Source organism: Acanthopagrus latus, chromosome 22 (assembly GCF_904848185.1).
Source record: "Acanthopagrus latus isolate v.2019 chromosome 22, fAcaLat1.1, whole genome shotgun sequence".
Taxonomy (NCBI): domain Eukaryota; kingdom Metazoa; phylum Chordata; class Actinopteri; order Spariformes; family Sparidae; genus Acanthopagrus; species Acanthopagrus latus.
This window is the reverse complement of record NC_051060.1, coordinates 3,224,680-3,250,296: the sequence shown is the minus strand read 5'-3', so window position 1 is coordinate 3,250,296 and position 25,617 is coordinate 3,224,680. Positions and strand designations below refer to the sequence as shown.

The window sequence follows — 25,617 nt, the reverse complement described above, 5'->3', positions numbered from 1 at the left end:
AACGTTTGTGAATCTCAACTGTGTGCTGGCATCAGTGCAACAACATGTTTGCCTGATATGACGATACCCCCCATACAGGATCAGGATGTAGGTCAGCTGGTTTTTGCCAGCTTTTTCCTGGTATCGAGTGTAATTTTCTGGCAGATGAAAATATGAGCTGCCAAAAATTCCAATATGCCCAAGAAGTTGAATGAATGAATGACTGAATGAATTACTGGCATATTAGATTAACTAATATTGCGTGACTGTCATGATATTTTGCCAAGACAATTAAATATAAACTTGCATGATGCACAACTTTGGTATTACCACACATTTAAAATACTCCCAGTCCCTCAGTGTGGAGTTTGAAGTTAAAAGGATCTTGGACCTGTGTGATTTTTGTGGGAAGGGTTTCTCTCCTTCCTGCAGCCTGTATGCATGTATGTCTGGTCAGCGCTGAAGTTAAAATTGGCTACATAAAAACACAATCATAAGAAGCATCTATTATTTCTAATAGATTGCCAGTGTGTTTTCTTCCCAGATTTGCTTGTGGGGTGGTAAAAAGAACACATGCCGAAATGATCTCTATAGATATTGCAAGCCGGGTGCATAGCTTTGCAGGGGAGCCGGCAGAGGGTGAGCAGTCCTTTGGTGCACTTGCCACCACCAGTCAGGAAAGGCTTACTTGACCACAGGAACACCATGCATATCATCGCTGCATGACACAGTGGAAGGAATAGATGAAATGTGCTGTACCAGCAGATCATAGAGTTTGTGTGTCTTGTGTTTTAATGCCATTTAAATGTACGCTTTATATGGCTGTCTAAAAACAATTGTCCAGTAGTTGGTCATTGTTGTTTCAGAATTCTAAAAACATTAATGGACAAAATGGGTGTCAACGAAATAAAATCTAGGGTAAACTCTAGGGGGAAATGTGTCATACAACACCATCTCCATTTCAGACTTCTCTGTTTATAATGTTTTAAATGGTTTTGTCTCCTTTGACGTCTCTTGAACAGCCAAATTGTAAGCTAGCCAGTATGAAGACATAGTAGCTCCAGGTGTTGATAGTGAGGGTCTGGCCTGTCCCTGTTATCATGAGAGGGAAAACATTTAGCTGTTTTATTTATTTAGGCAATTTTAGTGTAACGATCCAGAGGTGTATATAATGTTTGGATGAAATATTTTTGGTAAATTGAATCTTGCATGGGAAATTACAATCATTTAGCACATTTTACAGCATGAGCATTGTTGGTAAGACTGTAATGTGAATTCCCCATCAGTTACATTCTGCAGGATTTTGCTTTGCTTTAGCTTGTTACTGTTTATTTCTGCAGTGACCTAGTTTTCCTGCGGGGATGATCAAAACTTTCATCACATTTTATCTCACATGAACACATGGTAAAAAAAACAAGATGTCATGCAATGACAATTTGCAACCAAAAAACATGTAGGTGAATATTTTCTGGCAAAACAGCAGATTTTACAATCTAAATGATCGCTTCATTTTGACATTTTTAATGCATTAAGAGCAGCATTGTAGTGCTTAGCGGCCCGTGCTGATTAATAGTTCATTTCAGTTTGATTGTCATCAGTGCTGTTCCAGAAAGGAATTCACTGAACAATTAGGCATTTAATGTGCTTTTATTAAGGGAGATCATTAGATCTTGTGTTCCTTTCCCTCCTCTGTAACCATAAGGTCTCTGTCAGGGTGTACTATTTCCAATAGACACTGACAGCTTCTGCGCTTTTACACAAGTTATTAATCACTTCCAATTCTCCTCAAAGTGTGTAAATCCAGTGACAGACAGAGCTGGTGCTGCCGCTAACATTAAAGGTATCTTGTGCCTTTAAGGTAGTTTAGATTATTCTTATTTATTTCTATTCTTACAGTCTATTGATGTGGTATTTGGTGGCATCGAGCTATGAAGTAGCACATTGCAACCAACTTAATACCCCTCATCTCACCCTTACACACAGTGCTCGCTATAAATATGTAAAAAATACGAAATTCCCACAGTGTTTGGTTTGTCTGTTCTGGACTAGAAACATGGACATAAAAGAGGACCTGATGCCTAAATTTAAATGTACATTTAAATTTTACGTCTGTTGGATGTATCCAAAAGACACAGAGCAACATCAGCATGTAATCAACTTATTAAACCACACAGAGTGTATAGGATATACATCCATAATGTAAACATGTTTTCAGATGTACTGTACATTTTTGTATATCATATACACACTTGCACTCTCACTGTCTTCTGAAACATCATCTGCTCTTGAAATTTGGGATGCTGTGTAATGCATGCTCTATAGTAACATTTAGGGTATTTTGTTGTTTTTATTTATGCATTTTCAGAACTTGGCGGAGGCACGACCATGCTAGAGCCGGAACTGGTAAAACAGCATGGCGGCGATCGGAATATTATCCCCTTCAACAAACTATGATGTGAGCATATATGAACACATTTGCACACAGCCTTAAAAAGTGCACTACGCTTCTCTTGTTTTTGTTTTGTTTCAGTTTGTAGCTGCCAGTGACAAAATTCATTTTGGCCCGTCAAGAATGATTATCCTGCATCACGCTCAGATTAAAACTTTATGTGTTCTTACCGGCTGGCTGCTTGTCAATTGAACAGCCAAAGCAATAGGAGGCAGTGCAGTGGAAATCTAAGTGGACCTGCTCCCTCGCAGCCTTTCCCCACGTCAGCCACAGACACTTGTTTGCCCAGCAGCCAGTAATACATTATAAGTGCCAACAACCTCTTTGCTACTTTCACCGGGTACCAAAGCACTGCTCTCCATCATAGCTTTTCCTACAAGTCGTGTTCTTGCGTGCATCCAAATTTCCTCCAGTTAAATCCCGAGCTGCAAATGGATTCATTAATCATACACAAATGCATCAGTCACTTCAGAGTGAAAATCAGCAAGCGCAAACACATGTATTTGTCTTAGTGACAGTGCTGCACGAAAAGTGAAGTTGTTACTTCATCATCAGCTTCCATGGCATCTTCTGCTTGATGTGCAAATCCCCCACCAATGTTTGAAAGCATCCATTTTAATGTCCAACTGCCCATACAGTTAGAGTACAATCAAATCAAATTCAAATCAAATCATCCTATACTTTACAGAGAGAAGCTCGAGATTGCCTTGCCTTGCCTTTGTGTGCTCATAGACATAAAATGTATGTGCAGCAACTGATTAACTGTTTTGCCCTCAGTTTGGCCTTAACCCTCTTAGTGGAGTCTGCATTTTTGATTATGTTACACCTTTTCATGTTATCGAGAGTTTCCAGGTGGGTCATTTATATAACTATAATGTAACTGTTCATTTTCAGTCCAAAGTTTTACATTTTGTGTTTTAAAAAAATCAGTTCATTTCCTATTGATAGGGGATTTTATTTTCATGTCTGATAACAGTACTACCAGCCATCAAGTCTTTACATGTTGTAGGCTGACGTGAAAAAGTATACTCTTTTATATTATTACATTACATTAGTAATACATTAACAATTTTGAAAAGGACAAATAACCCATCTGAAAACTTAATATGCAAAACTAGTATATATTAGCTATGCCATTACCACACCAATCACTGCAGTATTGTTCAAGTTATTTGATTTCTTGTATTTTATTACATTTCTGATCAAGTAAAGTGCACATATCATGACATATTCAAGCATTATGATATTTGAAGGAAGCTGTTACATCGTTGGATGCAGCAGAATACTGATGGGACCATCTACGCTGTAGCCATTATGTCTTCCTCACAGGTGCTTCCTGGTAATGTTAGCCAATTACAAAGTTAATTACAATGACACAGAACAGTTGGTACAGAACCAACTCTCAGTTAGAGAAGTCATATTTCAAAAAGATTTAAAATCTGCCCATTTCTATTAAATTTCCCAGTGATTCACTCCGATCATTTCCTAAAAAAGCACACAGTCATGTACATTAATTATTTTAAACCCCTCTCTCTCCTCAGGCCAAGCTGTTCTATTTGAATAAAAGTGAAAATGAAGCAGTCCAGTCAAAATACATTGAACATGTTTCATGAATACTGTGGTAAAACCCACAAAATACCATGAATTAAACTATTAGCCATACCTAGTGTTGTTACTACAATAGATTTTGATAGTGGTCACATCCTCCTGCCACACATTAGGTAGCCACAAGTCTAGACCCACAGACTGGTGATTTGTAAACACACTTAATGATTAGTTGGCTGTAGAGCAGCAGGGTGTCCAATTCAGTCCCGCTGTGAGATTCTCTCCTTTCCCTGAATGCAATACACATATAACTGTTGTTGACATCAATACCTGAGCCAGACTGGAGACTCTTTTGAAGCACCTTCAGAGGTTGTCAGGCAGAGTAGAGATGTCAGCGGTGTGGCAGCAGAGTCAGCCTACTTGAGTGACTGTGGATGGCCCTGCCAGCAGGCAGCCACACAGATCATCCTGATAGTTATTTATTTCCCAGCCGAAGGCTTATATACTGGTCCAGACAGGGAGGATGTGACACAGACACACTAGCATTTGAGGCCGAATGGATGCATTCTTGGAATCAGCTGTCACTTGTAGACCTTCTATATTTCAGTGACCAGTGGTTAGAAGAGTATAGGTTAGCTTTTGTGTTGTGTTGTGCTGTATGGATGTGTATGCAAGTACAGAGGCCCCTGTGAACACACTAAAACTTTGGAAAACATGTTTGAATAGCCAAATCACAGACAAATGAAGACGCCAGCTTTTATTTTGACAAGACATGTGCAACATTTAGAGGAGGTTACAGTGTGTTGATCTTTATGAAGTCGCAGTGTGTTGACCTCTTTGAAGTCACAGTGTGTTGAGCTCCATGAAGTTGCAGTGTATTAAACTATCTGAAATCTTTTTTTAGAATCTTTTTCTCTTTTCCATCTTTCCTTTTTTATCTCTTTTCTTTTCTGTTCTGTAACATTTTATAAACCAAAGGACTGATAGATTAATTGGAGCTATGCTCCACTCAGCCCGTAGTGGTGATTCACTTTTAAGTGACATATCAGTGGCTTTCATAGACCACAGTCCATCGTTAGGGATCATGGATGAGACTTGAGTTGCATTTTGCAGCAGAACTTCCAAGAAAACTTTTCTTGAATCTGTTAACAATTGCAGACATCAAGGAATTATAGGCTATGTGGACTGATTCAACAATACTCTGCAGAGCATTGGATTTTGTGTGAAGGATGATAAGTTCTACCAAAAATATGCAAGACTTTCTTAAAGGGTTTTCAGGAGATGCTTTGGGACTATGAAGAGCTGCTGCAGCCTATCATGAGTCAGTGAGAACAGACAGCTTCAGATGTGTGCTAGCAGTAGCCCTCTAATCCACACTAGTGATGGGCAGTGTGTGAGGCATTAGCCGGACCTGATGAAGGAGAGGCTCTTACAGGCCAAGACGGCCGTGATCTAAGCAGGCAGCCAGCAAGGCAGGGGATTGAGGTCACGTCAGCCTATCCAGAGCCCACACAACTTAATGCGGCTGGCTGGGCTCGTTTTGTGGACTTGTGGTGACTGGATCATTTTCATGCTTGGCTGTGAAAGCTCACTTTTTTATACCTTCCTGGCACATACAACAACTTTCACTGGAAGCATGTGAAATAGCAACTTATTCAGGGTTTGATTACTCATCATCATGCAGTTTCCAGATGTCTGCAAACATATATTTTGCTCATGAACAGTAAGCTAACTGCAGAACAGAGGAGTGGGACATTTGTTTTTGTGACAGTGATATTACATTTGCACTTTGGTTGACAACCAGAAGCCAATCAGGACCCACTGAGCTGCTTTGTGTTGTTGTTTATCCCTGCCAGAAAGCTGCTGTGCAGGCTCTCTGATCATCTGACAGCTTTCGGAGACAAGAGGAGGAAGATCCGCTGAGATCACTGCCTGTGTTCCAGCAGAGCCCCGAGAACCCATCCTGTGATGCACCAAAAGTCACCAATCCATTATTTATACCCTTTGAGAACATCAAAAAGGTTTTCTTGGCCACGTGTCATGGAGTGTTTATTGTGTTCAGGAGTGTAGTCACAAAGGATGCTTCATAATCAATGGGCCATGAAGTCCCAGGGGGTCTCACTACCCTTTAACCTTTGCAGCACTGGAATGGAGGACTGATTTTTGATGCAACTAGTTACATAGAAATTAACATGTATCCTTTGCTGTCATTCCAAGTTTGGTTTAACGTTTATTATTCTCTCAAAAAGATTCAACAAAGTCAGCTTCAAGGTAAGATATGTTTGAGACACATCTCCTGTAAACACTTTGTGTTCTTGAATTTGATGACATCATTTGGTGATTGGAGACGATTGGTGAGAACAGCCACGTTACTGTGCTGCTCTGAGTTTCTCTTTTCACCAAAAGTATAGTACCACTCACTAATTAATGACAGGAATTAGCTAAATTACAGTAAAAGTAACTACAGAGCAGGTAATCCCAAACACCCCTGGCCTTTAATAGCATTACTGTCAAGGGCGTGTAAGAGATTAAGCCTGTGGCTTAATGTACATTGCATTTTCTTGCATAGAAAATAGCACTCCTGAAAAAGATAAAACAGACGTGTAAAAACTGAGAAATAGATTCAGGATCCTTAAAGTGTACATTTGATGCTCTTGAGAAAGCCGACCGGAGTTGCTTACTGACAGCATGGTTTCAGTTTTATTACTTTAAAAGATTAAATTAAAAGGCTTTAATGAAAGGAGGGCATCACTCTGATAATCAAGGTCCTCAGGCGACATTCTCTGATTGACTCTGGAGTCTTTGGCACCACAATTTAACGTTATGGCAGTTTATTTGAATTGGTGAAAGATTTTGAAGAGGATAGGAAGGAGGGGTCAGGGTCACTGGGCGAGGGGAGAGGGGTTGAGGTTGGTGGATGAAGAAAGGGAGGGGTCGAGGATCGAAGGATGAAGAGGGGCGTTAAGTGGGATGCGGATTGGCTGGACTGTTTAGGAATCAGAGAGGTTGAGACTCAGAATGAGGGTACTTCTCAATGGGCCCATGTCTTGGTTGGGGTAGCTTCTACATCCCCATCTTGCCATGGGAGGACAATGTCAAAGGTTGGGCTGATGGTGATCCTGTTGGATGATTGTGGAGAAGGAAAAGATCTGGAGGGGAGGGTTATAAGAACTTGAGATGAATGAGAGAGAATCAGTTGGGCTTGCCTATATAGATTTCACAGGTGATTGAGTCGATGAGGAGCAGGTGGTTTGATGAGACCAGGATGGTTAGGTTGATCAGCCACAAGTGGTTGGATTGGCTGAGCCTGGGTGGCAATTCAGCAAGGAGGAGTGGTGTGGTCAAGTTCCTGAACCTTAGTTGTAATAACTCCATTTCGACTCAAAGAAAGCCAGCAGCCCCATGACTAGTCTCTAAAGCCCGTGGCAGTGCAGGTGTCACTCTGACAGAGAGCCTCATTAAAACCACGTTCCCTGTAGAACCACCTTCACCAGCGGTGAAAGAGCAGGCACCTGGTTACTGTGTCTTGAAGCTGAATCAATTTCTGTTGCAGCCAACCCATAATCCCTCTCCACGGCACACTGACTCCGCCCATGGTGAGCTGGGTGCTGCATACAGACAAACAGGCCACACAAGTGATGATTTTTAATTCCTTTACACAATATGACCAACATATATCAAACAGGGGTAGAGAGGGTGGTAATAGGATTATTGATCAATACTAATGATCCAATTACTTCAGCAGGCTGTAGATTGTCTGCTGTGTTTGATCTACACGATGAACATGCCACTTTTAGTCCAATAAGTAATTTAACAGTGTTTTTCATGAGGATACACCTTCTCATTAAACATTGCTGTTTGTACTACTTCCCTCTGTTAAGCTCAGGTCAGTGTAATACAAAAAAAGGTATAAAAGGTGAGTTGGATGGATCTGTGCTACCAAGTGATACAAAGAAAGATAACATTGTTGTTGCTCTTCCTACTAGTACTTGTTCGAGGTCATTAGCCACCTGCAGACATAGCAGAAAGTGTTTTGAGAGAGAATGTTTTATTTCTTATGAATAACAAGGTTGTAGAGAGAAGTGCACTCTAGCAGACTTACATAGTATGGCTAAAACTACAACAATGTAGTTAAATAGGCTGTTTTCTTTAGGACATGCAATTGAACAGATAAAGTGTTTAAACACTTTCTGTTATTTGTCTTGTCTGTACAATAGCTGTCTCCTTGTCTGTCTGGTGTGTCCAGAAAATTTAAATTGGGTTCTGTGGTCCTTTAAACTTCATTGTTGCAAAAGAGGTGACACCCTGTTTTTCCAGGAACAGTGTCCAGTCGACATTCAGCGTGCATCATGTCGATCAAAATCCTCAAGAGTTGCAATTTGCAGCATAAAACAGCTGTGTCCATCTCATCCACACTCATCCACCATTTTCGTTGCTGTTTTACTGTCGCCATGTTTCCAGCTCTGGCACAGGAAGATGATGACTCCAATCTTTATCTCACCCACAAGGCTTTGATCGGCTCACTTTATTTTCTCTAAATGGCTAACAACAGGATGATTAGAAGTATGGGCTGTGGCGAAGTGAATAGTAGTTAGAGACAGTGAGGCTTCCTTTGTTATTTCACGTTGCTACCCCTGTGCAGATAATGCACTCACACTCTGGTTCTACAGCACTGATTAGGCCTTGCAGTACTACAGTGTTCACAGACTGTGAACAGGGGGGAAACCATTCAAGGGCAGCTAATGCATTTGTTTGCCGTACATATTCCTGAGAGGGCATATAATGTGTTTAGCATAAGAAAACAACAGGGAACACAGAGTGTTGTTCTGAGCTCCAGCTGCACAGAGCGTCCAGTCTGACAATGTGTGCTGATGCATAACCAGTTATCCTGTGCTGCATACTTTACCTGCCGGGTGTCTCAAGCTCTAATATATAAAAGAGGATGTGGAAAGTGTAGGTCAGCACCTTTCTGTTCAGTGATCAAAGACCCTGCTGTGGACCTTAAAAGCCCAACATCTATTCCCTGAAGTCCATAGATGATTCTGATAATGAAAGCACTCTTTTCCAAGCAAGAACTTGTTAATAATTTACAGGCTATTCGCATGGACTCACTAATATAAGACGTACTGTGTTCTCCCATTAGTGCTCAAGTGGCTGCAGTCTTTTTTTTTTTTTTACTTTATGTAAAGCAGCGGATGTACAAAACATTTTGTGTTCCTCTATTGACTGGATTCACCTTGCTCTCTGAGTTAAGCAGAAATGCTACAGTGATCTCTCTTCCTGTAAATTCAAAAGATGGAGCACGAGTAGTAGGTCATATACAGCAGAGTGTTGTGGCTTTACCTGTAGGAGTGTGTGGAGGTTGGGAGCAGGGCAAAGAGGCTGGACAGTGTTTGCACAGGAACTGATGAGATTCTGTTCCCCCACGCAAATTCACAGAGGCAGGATGTCTCTCATGATCATGAAAAATGAAATTTAAAAACTTTTGTTTCATTGCCATATACTGGAACAAGATGAAGTTCATTTTTCATCCTACTCTCCAAAGCATTAATGTGTTCTGTGAAGGCTTCCACTTCCCTTGCTCCAGTTTTGACCCAGGTGTCTGTCGTCCACATACCTGAACCAGTGGCTTGGAGCAGTTCATGTAAAGTTAAACAAGGATCTGCTCGCAACTTCTTCCATGTAGAGATTGGCCACTATTGTGGACACAGGTGAGCCCATGGCTCTGAGGAGAAGCTGGTTCTGCTGGACAACGTGCTGTCCTGGAGCAGGCATTTCCTGAGTGGAAATGCAAGTAAAAATTGATTTGATATCATAAGAAACTATTGTTTCATCTGGGTCCAGTGTTACCTCTCCCACCTTGCTGGCGAAATCCTGTGAGTTTTTGATTTGGTGTTGAGTGTTACCCACCAAAAGAGGGTATACAGGCTAAGTCCTGGGATATGTTATAAGTAACTGAGTTAATGCTGCTGCTGATGGGTCTGAGTGGTGCTCCTTCCTTGTGTATCTTGGGGAGACAATAGATACATGGGATGCAGTCTGTCAATGGCTTTGGCCTTTTCCAGTTTTTGCAGATGTTCTATAACCTTCTTTTTGTAGCTGGTGGGCTATCGCCCCAGTCTCATAGGTGTTAGTATCACTGTGCAGATCAGTGACTTTGGTGTGGTAGTCCACTGTGTTTAGCACTACAGTGCATCTCCCTTTGTTGGCCAGCAAAATGATGATGTTCCAGTCTCTTTTGAATGATGCCAGGGCCTTCGTTTCCTTAGTAGTGAGGTTGTAGGGGGGGGTTCTTTTGCACTAGGAAGAACAGCTGATACCTTCAACTGTGTTCTGCATCTGTGTCTGCCAGTTTGTTGTTTTTGATGGCTCACTGTTGCTGTGATGAAATCTACTACCAGTTTATGTTCAGGAGCTACTGCAAAGTTCAGTCCTTTGGCATGGACATCCATCTTTGGTTCGGTGAGCTCTCTGTTGGACAAGAATTTCACCCACTTCTCTTGTATCTCCGGATGTGCTGTGTAGTTGATGTCCTTATATCTCCAGGTGAGAGCTTCTGTTCTATGCTTTTGCTTTGACATGCCTGTAGAGTTTGGAATTTGCTAGTCTGCCGTTCCTTCCCTTTAGTGTGTTGTGATGCGTGTGCCTTCTCAACAAACTTGGAGACATTTTTCAGGACATTGCTTGGTAGTAGTGATGTTAGGTCTTCAAATGTCTGGTCAGTCTTAGTAGTGAGTGCATCAATGGTGAAACTAATTTCACGGTGGAACCCAGGCATAAGCATTTAATGATGTCGCTCTGCACAGTCAAGGCGCTGTCATACACACAAGCATGCAATAGAGGGGGACTCGAGTCTGCGACACTTATGTTGCCTCACACAGAAACGTTATAATTGACATGGACTCACGAGCATGGATTCATAAACAATCTTAGTTTCAAATCTGGCAAACTGCCCACATTCCCTCTTGGAGGATGCTGGAATGGATGGGCTGAAGGGACAGGGGAGGGACATTCTGCTGTGTGCTTCCTTATTAAGCTCATTAGTTAACAATTTAAGTCAATTGATTTATGTTTAGTTTTGCTTGCATCTGCCTTGTATAAGAAATAGCCAGCAGCGGAGGAAACTAATACAGGGGATTGTGATCTACAGTTCCTCCTCTTAAACATGTTAACTTTTTTGGTTGTTGCAGACCCTCCTGACAAACTTGTTTTTGCCCTACTTGGGTTGCGCTTCTCCTCCGGAGCCACTCTTTGCTGCCTTCGATGTCTCAGAGAAAGACAGAGCAGACAGACTGGGTGTCTGAAATGTGGGCTCTTCCTTCCTCCACGAGCAGCCCAGTGACATAACCCACCTTGCCAAAACCATGGTAAACTTTAGTCAAAGGAAATTTTCCTGTGTGAGGAGCAAGTCCAGGATGCAACGACCAGGCCTGTCTTCTCCTACTCGCCCAGAAACACAGCTGCTAGCCCGCTTGGCCAGCTGAAGGTATGTTTTATTCTGGGCAAAGTACAGCTGGTGGTCTGCTTTAGCCCTCTTTTTAAGATGCAGGAAAGAAAACAGATGTACAGTATGCTGAATGCATATGGTGTACATTGTGTTCTTGAAGGACCACCAGTGTGCTCCTGGCCTGTATTGATAAGATTCAGTCGCAGACAGAGGAAAAAAGCTGTTGCAGAGTCTTTGTTTAAGAGAGATTGTGCTGCCTGCGCAGGTGTATCCCAGGGGATACTTACCCATACATCTTCATAAGCATCAGTGCACCAGAGCCTCCAATTTCTGTGCCACTGCAAATTTAAATGAATAAACAATGCTGTCCAAGTTATTTATTGCAGGCCAAACCTTGACTTTTTCTCATCTATTGCAGCAGTGGATTTGATTCACAAATCTCCCTGTATAACAGTTTTGCTTGCACCCAATGCAGCCTATCAACTCCTTTTAAATAAGCCCTCAGTATTGCTACTGTACAGTCAGTTTTTTTGTGTGTGTGTGTGTGTTGTCTTTTTATCTGGAACTGCTAAATTGTGTGATGTAGCATAACCCTAACTCTTAATAACATATGTTTGCTATACAAACATTAACCTATGACATTATACTATTGCTAGGGTTGTATTAATCAGTTCATCTTCCATACATGATATTTACACGTCTCTGAACAGTATCTACCTGTGACATCTTGGAGGATGAAATTTTTAGAAAATGTATACTTACCATAATAACATCGCTTGGATAATGCAGATTTAAATGTCTTATAACGGCAGACATTCACATGATAAAGTATTTTTCGTTTTTTTCAGAAATGCCCCAAACAAGACATTTTCTCACAAGTGTGTCAAAGTATGTGACATAAAGAACTTGTTACCCTTGACTCTACCCCATCACACCAGTAAGAGTTGTTATTTAGTGTGTCCATCTTTTTTCTGTAGACATCAATTATCATGTTTGTTTGTTTTTATTATGGTGAATAACTGTTTGTATACATCATGTAAAACATACCGTAAGGGCTACTCGCTATCCGCTATTGAGAGACTTAAAGTCGCACACTAAGGCGTTGGCCAGTTTTTTTAAGTTTTTCAACTATTTCAAGGACTTCAGAAGTCTGTCCATCAAATGTCATGGTGGTGCTGTAGAGTCAACATGCCACAGCAAGTCCAATTATGACATCGAATCATGATATTTACCAGTTCAAACATAGGTGCAAGGCCTAGCAAATGTGTGCAAACCAATGGACAAAATCCAAAATGGCTGACTTCCCATCTTGTACAAACAAAATGTGAGGGATGTGTATCATGATTGTTTTATGACTGTGGCTCAGGAGTAGAGCCAGCATCTTGTCATCGAAAGGTTGCTGGTTCAATTCCCCTGGTCTGCATGTCGAAGTGTCCGTGATCTTGCATGGCAGTCGCCACCACCATCAGTGTATGAATGCATGAATTAAGTTGTTTTGGACAAAAATGTCTGATAAATGCCCTAAAATGTAAATGTTATTTTTTTTTTTTTTATCTCTGAGGAATATATGATCTTGAACAAGTAAAAAGACAACAAATATCAGTGGAATCAACAGGCCTTGATAAAGACAATTATGTCATGACAAAGAGTGAGTTTGAGCTTGAGGGAAGTATATGTCCACATGTGTCCACAGCAGAAAGCACTGGATCTGGTTAAGAAGTGCAAGTATGACATAGGTGTAATGGGAGCCTATCAGTGATGGAGGAGGGTGCGTGTGAAAGACCGCTAGCTCTCCTTGAGTTTCACAGATTGTGATATCAGCACTGGGAAGCACATACGGCCTGTGTGCGGGGTAATAGTGTTTGCTCTGCCCCGAGGGAAAGATTGCGTATCACAGTAATGAATTGCAAGGGAGACAACCCAGTGGGGCCTCATGTGAGCAAACATAATGGATATGTATTGTGCTTCCTTTAGGCATATGGACTGGCTAATAGGCAGTGGATAGCTAAATTCTGGCTCTTAGGTGGAGACTGAGCAAACTAAACCGCGTGCTGTCCTATACTACTCTGGTTCCTTTTGGCCTCATTTTGTCTTTAACCATTTTGCCAACATCATATGAGTTTATTTTATCTATTTGTTTTCCCTACTGGGGACAGCATGACCCCAAAAAGTATGAAATGCTCATGTAAAAGTTTTAGCCAGGCTGCCTGGGAGAAGATAACAACGACCTAGCTGATATTTCAAAAAACTGCAGATACATCTCACGAACCCTTGTTCTCTAAACATGTATGTTTCTGCTCCAGTTTTCTCTACTAAGAGTGGAACTAATGTAAGAACCACTCATAAGAACATATTTATTGGACTTTATAGTAATGGGACAGAAGAATGTCCCTATACAGCTTGTCCAGAATAATTTAAGTCGCCAGAATCCCCCAGATCCTAAATCTTCAGAAAAGCTGTTATCCATACCTATTTTTAAAGCTGTAGTCCTTACTGTTGCTGCTAAGCTAACAGTGTTAGCATGCACCAAGTGAGCGCAGGAGCTAAAACCCATTTCTTTTCAAATCAGTTAGGGCTTCTGGAGGCTTGGGTCACACATGATGAGCTGTATGGTGCCATTTTATGTATGACTACTAAATTTCACCTAACTTTCCATCAGCATGTGGGGGAATATACTGACTGAATTTAAATCAAAGTAATGAACTTCCTTTAAGGCCAGTGAGAAAGAACATATCTGGTCATTCAGTTTGGATGCACCTATTTGTTGCACTGATATGCAGTAAGAGGCCAAAGAGGGCTGTGCCACACAGGGACCCTGTATACAACCATGCTGACTTTGCTCTGCTGCTCCATCCATCCAACACAGAAGTCTGGGGAAAACGGGGGATAGTTTAGTCGTAAATAATGTAGAATAGACTGTTGCCACTTTACCAATAAAAAGCTGTGACCTATAGTGTGCACACAAGCGAATCACCTTAATTCGTGCATATACAGCAAAATACGATACACCCACAACTGCCCCAACATTATGTGTCCATCCTATTTGGAAGTATCACTCTTCAGTCAGTGGACTATTGCACATAGAGATTTGAGGCATTTATGAAGTACTTAGATGTATATTAGTTCCATTTTAACATGTGAGGAGACAATTGATTTAACATCTGTTATTTAACATCTGTTATTTAACCCTAACCCTATATGAACTGTTCCTTTAAAGTTTAATCAGTTGCAAGCTTCAAAAAGGAACAACATGTGACTGCAGTGCTCCAGGATGCTGTGATGTCACAAAACTACAGGCAGCTGCATTTGGACCACCTGCATAAGCCAGTTTTCATTGGTTATTTTCAAACCAATCTGACGGGCTGGATATATGCCCGTTATTTTGCTCTGTCAGACATGAGAATATTTCCGTACTCTCATTTCAGCTTGTTAATGCTTATCAGTACAAATCAAAACAGACACTGTACTTGTGACACAAGCATCAACATAATGCAGGCCTGTAGGGCTCCTAGATTTTTGACAGTACCACTGAAGTATAACATGTATCCTTAATCTTATGGCCCTGTGTCTAAATGTGCTCACACAGTGCATATTGCCAAGAAAAAATATGTGTTTCATTAAATGACAGAAAATGATGGGAACTTGAAGACCACAGGGACCAAACAACATTCTTAATAATAATAATAATAATAATAATAATAATAATAATAATAATAATAATAATAATAATAATAATCAACTACTACTCATAATAATGATAATAATGATAACAATAATAATATGTATTCAAGCTGCAAGCAGCGATGAACGGGCCCTTGCAGTTCACACTCGTTGGGGTATGGGGCGAAGCATCAAAATTGACCACGCCACCAGGTGTGACGTAGGTGAAAGTTTCGTCCACGGATGCTGCTTGCAAAGTTTGTTGCAAATTGGTCAAATGGTCTAGGAGGAGTTCGAAAAAATAATCATTTTTTCACAGAGCCTTAGTGGCTCATGGGGAGGTAGTCACCTGGGTTTCATGTCATTTGGACCGATCAATTTGGAGATATGCAACACTTCCTGTTTTGAGTAAAATGTCGGGAAGTTGTTATTTAATAACTTGACTATTGTTTGGAATATCAAAATTCTTTTGATCGGTGAAATCGCCTGGAAGGAGTTGGAAAAAGTAGGTTTGTGACATTTCGCGAATTTGCAGAAAAAAGCAGAAGGAAATGGGCGTGGCCTATATAACAAGATTCAGCACAATTCAGTGAACGTGTGGATATAAGGATTATATTGATATGTGCGGCAAAGTATATTGGAGTTATGAGCCAAAACACACTTTCCTTGATTATAGCACTACCTAGTGATGGAAATTGAGGACGACAGTAGATTATGAAATTTTTCCGCAGGTGTGACATATATTCCAAGTTTGGTGAGTTTTGGGGCATGTTCAGGCAGTGAAAAATGCGATCATTTGCAACGAAAAAGGGGTAATTCGAAAATCAATGGGACCTCGCAGGTCAAGACCTGCTCAGGCTGTAATTATTGTGACCCTAATATCTTTACTGCTGAATTTGTTACTCAGAGAATTTGAATACATAAAAGATTGTCCTATTTGCATGAGAAAAAAACTGGTTTTAGATATATGTTTTAACATATGCCTTCACAAAATGTCTTACCCCAAGCCAGTTTCTCCTTCATAATTTGAAGAAAATAAAACTCTGTGCAGAGTTACTTTCTCAAGTGTTTGACATCATGGTGTTCAAACACTTTAAAGCCAATTACTGTAAAGCATTTCCTGAGGACACACACAGCTGTGTGTGTCAGCATGGACCCTCTAATCAAATTTAAAAGTGCATGTTGTGAAGAAACGCTAGACTACACTCTACAGCTACAGTGAGAACAATAAAACAAGCAACCAGGTCAAAGTAATAACTACCACATCCCACAGTATAACTCACATTTGCAAACACAAATTGGCCATTTCACTTAAGCACCTCAGTGTTAAAAGAGAGCATACATTTATAGCATGGCTGGCATCAGAGGAAATCAAAGACGTGAGCATGGCAGTGGGGCCAGAGAGGCAAGGTTGTTTTGGAAAAGTCTGAAATCACTTGACAGAGTAATATTTTGCATATCTAAAGCGAATTAAAGCAACATCTGGAATGCAGGAGTCTGTTCTGTTGTGAACACGGCTGAAGACACCTAGTTGGTGTTCATGTCTCGAGTTGTTTATTGACATAGAATATAACTAAATTCTCATACTACATTGTTGAAAGGAATATTTTCATGTAAAAAAAAAGGAAATACAACAACATAAAAGCACTCCATTACACATGCATTTTTAAATAATACTTTGGTGTAAAAGCTGGTTTTTAATCACTTTTTAAAGACCTTTGCTACAGACAATGCTGATGTATGTTAATGTTGTTGAACTGATATGGCCTATATCAAATCCTCAGTCTCTCTGTAGAGAACATTTTGGCTTAGGAACTGAATCTAGAAACTCTCAAAACCTCATCATGACATTATATGGTCAAAGTACTGAAGTGTTCTGTATGGACTAAGGTAGAGGAAGCCTGTTAGTATCTTGGTACATTGTCTAGTACAATCGTTCTTTCTTCCACTGCATCATGATTTAACATGATTTAAGTTGAATTAACTGGAAATGAATAGTGATTAAAACATTTAACATGGTGAATATGTATGCATGTATATAATTCTGGCAGTATGATGACTCAGTGTTACATCATGAAACAGCATTCAGAACAAAGGGCCAGATCAGACAAATGAGATTAAACTGAAATGTAACCAAAAATAACAAAATATTAAAAAATAGTCAGCCCCTTATATAAAACTAATAATGTATAATGTAAACTAATAGAAACTCCACATGACACAGATAATAAAAGGACTCTTTTCTTAAGAAGTCAATACCTCCACTATTCATGCTCATCTAGGATATTATACTATTCCGGGGCCCCCATTTGTCATGACTAGGATCAGCAGGTCACAGTAAAAGGGAGACAACACCATGGTTTAACACCAACACTTAGAGAAAATGTTTTTTTTAACCAAATCAAACTAAATTAGACCAAATTGAATGATCAAATAAATATTTGCAACATGGGATTTGGAAATAGGTACAGTCAGTAGTGTATGTTGTGCATGAGTGAAGACATCACCAAAACCAGAATTATTATGTTATATAATTAAGAGCAAAAAACATAACTTTGTCACTTTCCATGATGCATGGTGGGTCAGGACCAGAGGGAACCACGTTGATAAAACATAAAAATAAATATGTATGAAATGCTGCATGGTTCAGTGTGAACAAACAGAAGTGGTGTAAAGGTGAGCCTTCGTTGCGGTTTTATTGCAGAGTCGCTTTGTGGAAAGGGCTTGAGATTCATCTTCCTGCAAGGGAGATTTGGTGGAGACACCATCAAGATGACACAACAGGATAAAGAAAGCTTGAAGATGACACCATGGGTCATCATAGTATGCACCTCTAATAGTATGCACCTCTAATCCAAGGAACTTAACTCATGAAGCTATTATATTATACATTTAGTCATTTTGAGTATATCCATTTTGTGCTACTTTGTACTTCTATCTCAGAGGCAAATATGTTAGTTTTACTCCACAACGTTTGTCTGACAGTTTTAGTGACTGGTGTCAGTAACTAAAGGGTTCCTTTATGTGTCAAGCACAAAATCTCCTTCTTCAGCTAAATTAACTCTGAATGCCTCGTCACAAAGCTGAAAACTGGCTGTTTGTCTGAATTTGTAGAGATATGTGGTTCTAACAGGACAGCCTTGCTACAAACATACAGTATGCTCATTTTAAAGAATATGATGCATTGCTGTATATTAAACTAGTCAATTAGATCATACTAAACAGCATAGGGGCCAGCCATAAAATGACATACACATTAATCCAGCAGTAATATCAGTCCACTAACGTCAGACAAAAGATAAAAGACATCAGTCAGACTGAAGGGTTTTTCTTTTAAATACATGATTGATTCACTCATCTGAGTTGTGGTAATGTTAGCTATGTTTACTTGACTGTGGTTTTAGAATTTTTGGGATCACTCTGTGTCTCCAAATGTAAAGCAATATTTTAGTGGCAACATGTAATGCCGGGGTTTTCTTTCTGGACCCAAATGCAGCGACTGGAGGCTGTGATCAAGGTGCAAAAGGAATTTATTGCAGCACAGAGAGTATATGGGAGGAGATCAGTGGACGACCTCAGATGGCAAGGTGGTGGGTAGGCAGGCAGGCGGGCAGGCAGGTAGGCAGACAGGCAGGCGGGCAGGCAGGCGGACAGGCAGGTGGACAGGCAGGCGGACAGGCAGGCGGACAGGCAGGTGGACAGGCGGGCAGAGTCGTCCGAGAGCAGCGCAGGGGCGACACGGGTAGCAGGAAACCAGAGCGGAGAGACACTGGAGATTTCTGCACACGAAAGTGGAGAGACAGGAAATAACTTGAAATAACTTAGCAAGTACTTATAAGTGAACTCATAGAACAAAAACGAACCCCAACACGATAGAAAGCATGGAAAAAAACCTACACTTAGTCAAACATTAGGAGAATTTAGCTGAACACAATAGCTTGAGGCACTCGGATTGGCGGAACAATCTGGCGCCGGAGTGGAGATGAGGCCAGAGTTATGTGGCAGGGGATGACGAGAAGAATGATTGCAGTTGCCCCTCCCCGCTACACCTGACACTGCTGCGACGCCCACAGGTGCAGACACACAGGGAAACAGAGCAGGACAGGGAAAAAGGGAGGGGAAGACAGACAGGAGGAAAGCACGAAAAAAAAAAGAACTCAACCCCGACCAGAGCATGTGAGCGGAGCAGAGCACGGAGCGAGCGGGGAGCGGAGCGTGCGAAATATAGTCGGAGCACAGAGCAGGTTTTAATCTAAAGGCCAGAGCGATGGTTCTGTTTCGCTCCAGTTCCGATAGCGCTCTCCACGGGTCTAGGGCATGCACAAGTCCACACGAACTCACGTGTGCCTTCAAGGGTTAGCCTACATCAGAGGTAGTTCGTTGAGAGATGGAGTTTGTAAAATATTTCAAAAAGCAAGCAGACAGGTCATATAGGTGCAATGTCAGGAATTGCTCCCTCTTTTAAATCTGAGCGAGCGTGGAGTGATTTCAATGGAGCTGAATGAAATTTTAAGTGAGCGGAGAGCGGTCTTTGAGCGGAGCTGTCTGGTACAATTTTGAGCGATGGGGCGAAGGAGCGAACAGCCACGTAAGCATGAAGCAGAAATTCTCGCCACTCAGCTCCGCTCACATGCTCTGACCCCGACTGCCAAAGCAGGCCGTGACAGAAACAGCCGTCAGTGTGTTGTTGGAACAACCTCAGCAATTAAATACAAGACATCTTCTCTGTAGTGTCCATCTTGTTATCACAGTAAGAGCTAATGGAGCAAAACAAATCAAAGAAGTCGGAAGAAAAACTTGACACCATTGTAGGAACATGTAAATTGATGAGGATCAATTACTGAGATGTGGATTAGATAAGTATAATCCTTCCTATTCCTTCCTGGGAATGTCAATGCTTGCTAATGGAATAAACTTTGTATCATGCATTTCATTTTATACAGCTTTTTTTGTTGCTAATTAATGCACCATTTCCCTTAACTTTCTCTTCGACTTAACTGTGATTATCCTGCTGCTCATCTTTCTTGCCACATCTGACTCCTTTATTGGTTGTGTTGATCCGTGAGTGGTGGATTCTTGCAAATCAAATTACAGCCACTGGGTGGAGCCACAGACATTGGATTTTTACACAGCTGGCCTGTATTTTATTCTATTGTCAGATCATAATGATATTTTTAGCAAATATAACAAAAGAATAGTTACAGACTACAGCTTGAGTAAAAAACGTGCTGTATCCAGGCTGAAAAGTCCTCTCATGATTAAAGCAAAAACAGAGCTACCATTGGGGCCACAGGTTTTTGCTCAGCTTGTCAAAAAATGTTATCTTGCGTGACGATCCCTCAGAGAAGCCTGATAGCTCAGGATCAAGTGAAAGTTGGGAGGCGGTGTGTATAGCCCTGTCAGAGGTATAAGGATCAAGCTGTGCAGTGCTGCCCGAATATTTCCCCTGCAGCACTGTCACTCATTGCAGCCCCCCACCTGGCCTTAGATTCAGACAATCCTATTAGCAGGAGCAGAGAGTGGATAGGGTCGGGCAAAGACGTAGTCTCATCTTTGTTTTAATCATTGGACAGAGTCTGTGATTGCTTTCCACCCAGGTGGACGTGTCCAAAATCCTGAATGGGTGCGGCCAGCCATTCACCAGTTTACTTTGTGTCTCTATCTGTGCTTTATTCCTTTACCAAGGTTGATGATTCTCTGTGGATAAATCTGCCATCTCCACAGACATGTAGATTCATTCTGTAACATAGCATGCTGCTCCTGTTATGCTTGCTTTTGCAATAAATACCAATTGTAAGATCGCAGAGGCCACCTGTCTCTGTATGTGGTGATGCTGGCTAATGTGTTAGTCAGACAGAGCTGGGGTGTGTTAGCGCCTGTACCCACCACAGCTATTATATAGTTTTGCTTGGCCTCCCAGAGATGGAGATGTGGGCCTGTTTACAAAGCACAGATATCCACTCCTGGAGCTCTGCAATCATCTGTCTGTGGCTTCACCTCTAATCCTTATCTGCCTTTAACCGCACCTCCATCTTCTCATCCATCTCATTTGGAAAATGAAAAGAATGGGCCACACTGGGGTGAATTACAGATTACAGTTAGTGCCTTGGGAAATTAAGACCTGCTGATTATTTGTGCATGCAACGTCAAAGAGCTATATCACTGTTTAAATCATCGCTTTCCATTTGCGTGTGTTTATAATGCAAAGTACCTCAACAGCACACAATGGGAAGTCAGAGTGCGCAATATGACAGTGTGTAGGATCCCAACCCTAACCCTAACCCTAACCCTGTGATACGATATAAATCTACCCATTCTGTTCAAACGATCTCAAGATTTGTATGTATGAAGATGAGAATTTGTGAAGTAGACTAATCACCTAAAATGAAAATATAAATGATAATGGATTGGATTTGTATGGCACTTTTCAAGGTACTCAAAGTGCCTTACATGGTTCCAGGTTCCATTCATTCACACACCGTCATACCCATTCACACACCTATGACAGAGGCATGCAACTAGGGGGAGCCGGGATTTGAACCGGTGACCTTCTGACCACTAGATGACCCGCTCTACGCACTGAACCACAATATTTTTAATGTTATTGTCAAAAATGATAATAAAACGAACATGATCAGCTGTCCATTCAGTAAATGGACAAAATAAATAAAATATATTCTTCAATGAACAGGATCTTAATAGCTCCATTAATAGATAGAATCCCTGGTTGCCAGACTGAGGGGGAGATATTAACTTTCTAATTAAACTGAAAGAGGCTTTATGTAACATAATATTAGAAGGTTACATCTGTGAGGAATGGGAGAAGAGTTTGATATTAGACTGATGTTGATTTGGATTTCACTTTCAATCATGCAGTGTAGTTTATTGGTAGTAATGAGCATTTCCTCTTCAACAGTATTTTTGGCATTTTAATGCCAGGGCTCGCACCCACACACGCAACATAAATTCACCCTGAAGCTGTTAAGCAGGGCCGCCCTGGCTGCATCCTGGGTATTGCCATGCCCAAGATGACTGTGATTGGTTTAAATAAATGCAAACAAGTTTGAACATTTTTGTCCCTCGATACCAGAATGATAACTGGTGCATACAACCTGGCTGTATGAAACAAAAGTGTAATTGTCATTTATGAACTTTGTTGGTCCTGACCAATTAGCTGTTGTCTGGTGCAGAAACAGCCTGGTTTTCATTGGGTTGTTAGTTGTTTCTCCATAGTTTTTTTTTTTTTTTTTGTGACTTTTTTGAAGATTGTTGGCTGCCGAAGTGGTGACAGTGCACCGTTTGTGGAACACTTCTATCTGTCTAACAGCTTAAGACTGTATGGGCCCGTGTATGGGTTCTTACTTTTTAACTTTTTTTTATTTTTAAAGAAACCAGTTTTAGTGCGAGCAGATGTTTGAACTCTTCTGAATAATTAATTTGTGCCATGAGCAGCACATCACAGAATGGCATTGCATACAGCTGATCCGAGTTGCACTCGTTTTTCCGTGTTTTTACTAGAATTTGGAGTTTACTAAAAATCCAGAAAAAAAACTAAATTAGTTAGTGTGATGGATTCTCTCAATTCTCTGTCATGGTGGCATTAGTTGCCTGTTGGTGAAAAAATGCTGGCTAACACTCTTTGGCAACAGTTGTATTAATTTGGTCCCAGCAGTGATTCAGTTTAGCCCAGTGAAACAAACACAGCAAAGGCTCTGGTTGTTGATCTGATCCAGAGAAGACCAAGCTGATTCACTCTAACATTGGTATGCCAATCGCCTACCCACTGTCAGCATGGCTGCAGTCAGCTGGCCTGCAGAGAGCCTACGTGTGGATATCAGTCTACTGCTGAAAGAGTGCAACCATCTGGTGCTGCATATGGAGCCAGTCCAAAGCCTGGTCTGCAAGCCGTAACCTCAGAATTCCAACTCTGTTAGACACGACTTGTCTATATATGCTGTTGATGTTGATACCAGTTCTGATGTTACTGTGCTCTTTAAATTGATGATCATATTAACCTCTGATGATTGCGTGCCTTATAAATTCCTTCCGGTGCGAACATTTAGCACCAATGCAGGAAGCAGTGTGCCCTGCAAAAGGTAAGACTGTGGAGGTCACACACTTTCATTCAGTCCCATTCTAAATCTTCAGTAAATGTGTGCCTTCTTATTAACTGCAACCATAGCCTCTCCCTAACCTTAACCAAGTATTTTAGTTGCCTAACCATCTCTGTTGCTTAACCATGGTCCCTTCTCATAGCTGGGAGACACACACACGCAAAGAATATGCATAAATAAATAACTATTTAGCATTAAGTGCCCCGCCTGCTCTGTGACACATTTCACAGCAGAAATTCTTAATTGTTCCTTGAGGGGGAGTGGGAGTTGTCTCGGACACACATCGCGGTGCAAACTGACACGTGGTGAGGATGCAAAAGGATTTTAGCTTTACATCCTGTGATTTGTTTTTTTGTTTCCTGTCATGTCAGCAATTTCTGTAAAGGCCCCTGTGACGGATTTATGCCTTTTGTTCTAAGGATGTTGTTAATGCTGTAGTTGTCAAAGTATTACTGGAATATATTACAGCTTTATCTTCATTCCCACTTGGCAGAGGGGGAGTATTTCCTAGGGTTTCTAGCAAGGTTTAATGCTGTAGTGGCACAGGAAATGCATTGTCGCTGAGTGATGGCATAGCTTTGTAATGGGGGAGCTTATGTCACAGATTAGAAGGTTATTAGCAGTTTATTCCCACTCAAGCATCCACACCTGTGAGTATCTCCAATGGAGGCTCATTAATGACAGGAAAGGATGAAAGTTAGCTGTGGTGATAAAATAGAATCGCGCATAGATACTTCCAAAGTCAAACGAGTTAAAAGTATAATAGGATCGTGAATCCAAAATGGAACACTCTCAGTAATTCACCTTAAGAAATACATTTATTTCAAAATGATAAGGTCCTAGTTAGGACTTTATAAAGTCAAAAATGTAAAGTCAGAATTTTATTCTTAGCGGTTTGGAGAAAAATGTCCTCAGCTCTTCTCGGTTCTGGTCACTTCAGCCTACAACAGTTGCAGTGCTGCTGTGCTTAATGACGTGCTAATATCAGGATATTTTTTATTGTATTATTTACTCATTTTTCTTAATCTTTTTATTCCTTCATTTTCACTTGTTTATATTTTTAAAATCATTTTGAGTCCAAATTTTAACTTCTTTTAATCTCTGAGGTGACACTAACTAATTTCGCAGTCTTGACGTCTCATTTTTTTTCTCTATTTATTTTTATTTGTCTGCATGAATATGTAGATGTATGTGGTTTAGTGGGAACCAGAGGACCCACACGTTGAGGTCTCCACATGGCTGCCTATTGATACATTGCATTGCTGTAAAGTTTTAGAGTGGCAGTTTATTCCACTTCTTTGTGGAATAAATATATTTGAGGATTAGTGTTTCTCTCTATCACTGGAACATGGTTTCATTGCATGTCTTTCATTACTTTATCTTGAAAACTTTCCCAATCTGTCCACAGACCCCATAAACTGCTTTGCATGCTGCAGAGCGTGCCCACGTCTCTGTTTTGTTTTCTGTCTTTTTAACCTGTCATCCTGCTATTTGTTCATGCAGGAGGATACAGACATGAACAGCTTCCTTCCAATGTCAGCTGGAGCACGAGGAGGCACGGCACAGCAGAGTAGAAATAGGGTCTTGTAATTGAACAACTTTGGGTTGAAGCCCTTTTGTCGCACACCGAGGCCGACATATTTCCATTTCTGTGTAAAGAGGAAACACAGAATCTTCAGGATCTGGTATCCTGTTAACCTTGTTGCTCATGAAGCACACACACACACACACTGCAAGCTTCAGCTGCATGTGTCTTTCCACTCCACTGGTATTTAGAGCAGGATGACTTAGAATGTTTTCCAGTTTTACCTGGGGAAATGACACCCATTCCAACAAATCAAACATGCGTGAATCGGAATAGAAACAGAGCCCTGTGAATGCTCTAAAAATAACTCTTCTGCCTCTCTCAGCCTGCTTTATAGTCATGTTTTCGTATGAATAAATATTAGAACCTAGGATGCGTACACCGCAATTTAAATGAAAATAGGGGAATAGTTTAATTAAGGTGGTGTGCAGTGAGTAATAAGGTAGCCCATACACAGGCCTTTGATCACACAGATGACTTTTTCAAGACATTTAGTGACATTGGAGCAAACAGTATTTACCAGTGAAGGACAGCAGAGATTGAAGTCAAACACAGCACTCTGTGCATGCTGACATGATACAGTAGGGTGGGCTTAAGGACTTACTCTATGCCTTAAGGGCTTGAGTAAAAGTTAAGCCCCCTGACTCAGGAGCCACACTACCCCCTACTGGTTTATTATTAACTACTAGGGGCTTTTGCCTCTGAGTGTGCTTTTGTGTTTTCAGTCCAACACCAGAGGATCTGATGTCATTTATAAGCACACCAGACCAGAGAGGGAAACTAATCTGTGATATCAGCAGTTCAGTATCTGAGCACACTTTTTGCAGGACTATATTAC

At 40.9% G+C, this 25,617-nt stretch overlaps 1 protein-coding gene across 3 annotated transcripts in view; it reads left to right on the top strand.

The window, feature by feature from the left end:
- The window catches only part of lrfn2b (leucine rich repeat and fibronectin type III domain containing 2b), a 126,678-nt gene that overhangs the window by 25,633 nt on the left and 75,428 nt on the right, over positions 1–25,617 (top strand). Inside the window, exon 2 of one of the 3 annotated variants that reach the window (XM_037087504.1) lies at positions 2,345–2,434. The exons of the other annotated variants lie outside the window; for them this stretch is intronic. The gene's annotated coding sequence lies outside the window, so the exon portion shown is untranslated. The remainder of the gene's footprint in view (positions 1–2,344; positions 2,435–25,617) is intronic. 3 annotated transcript variants of the gene reach the window in all.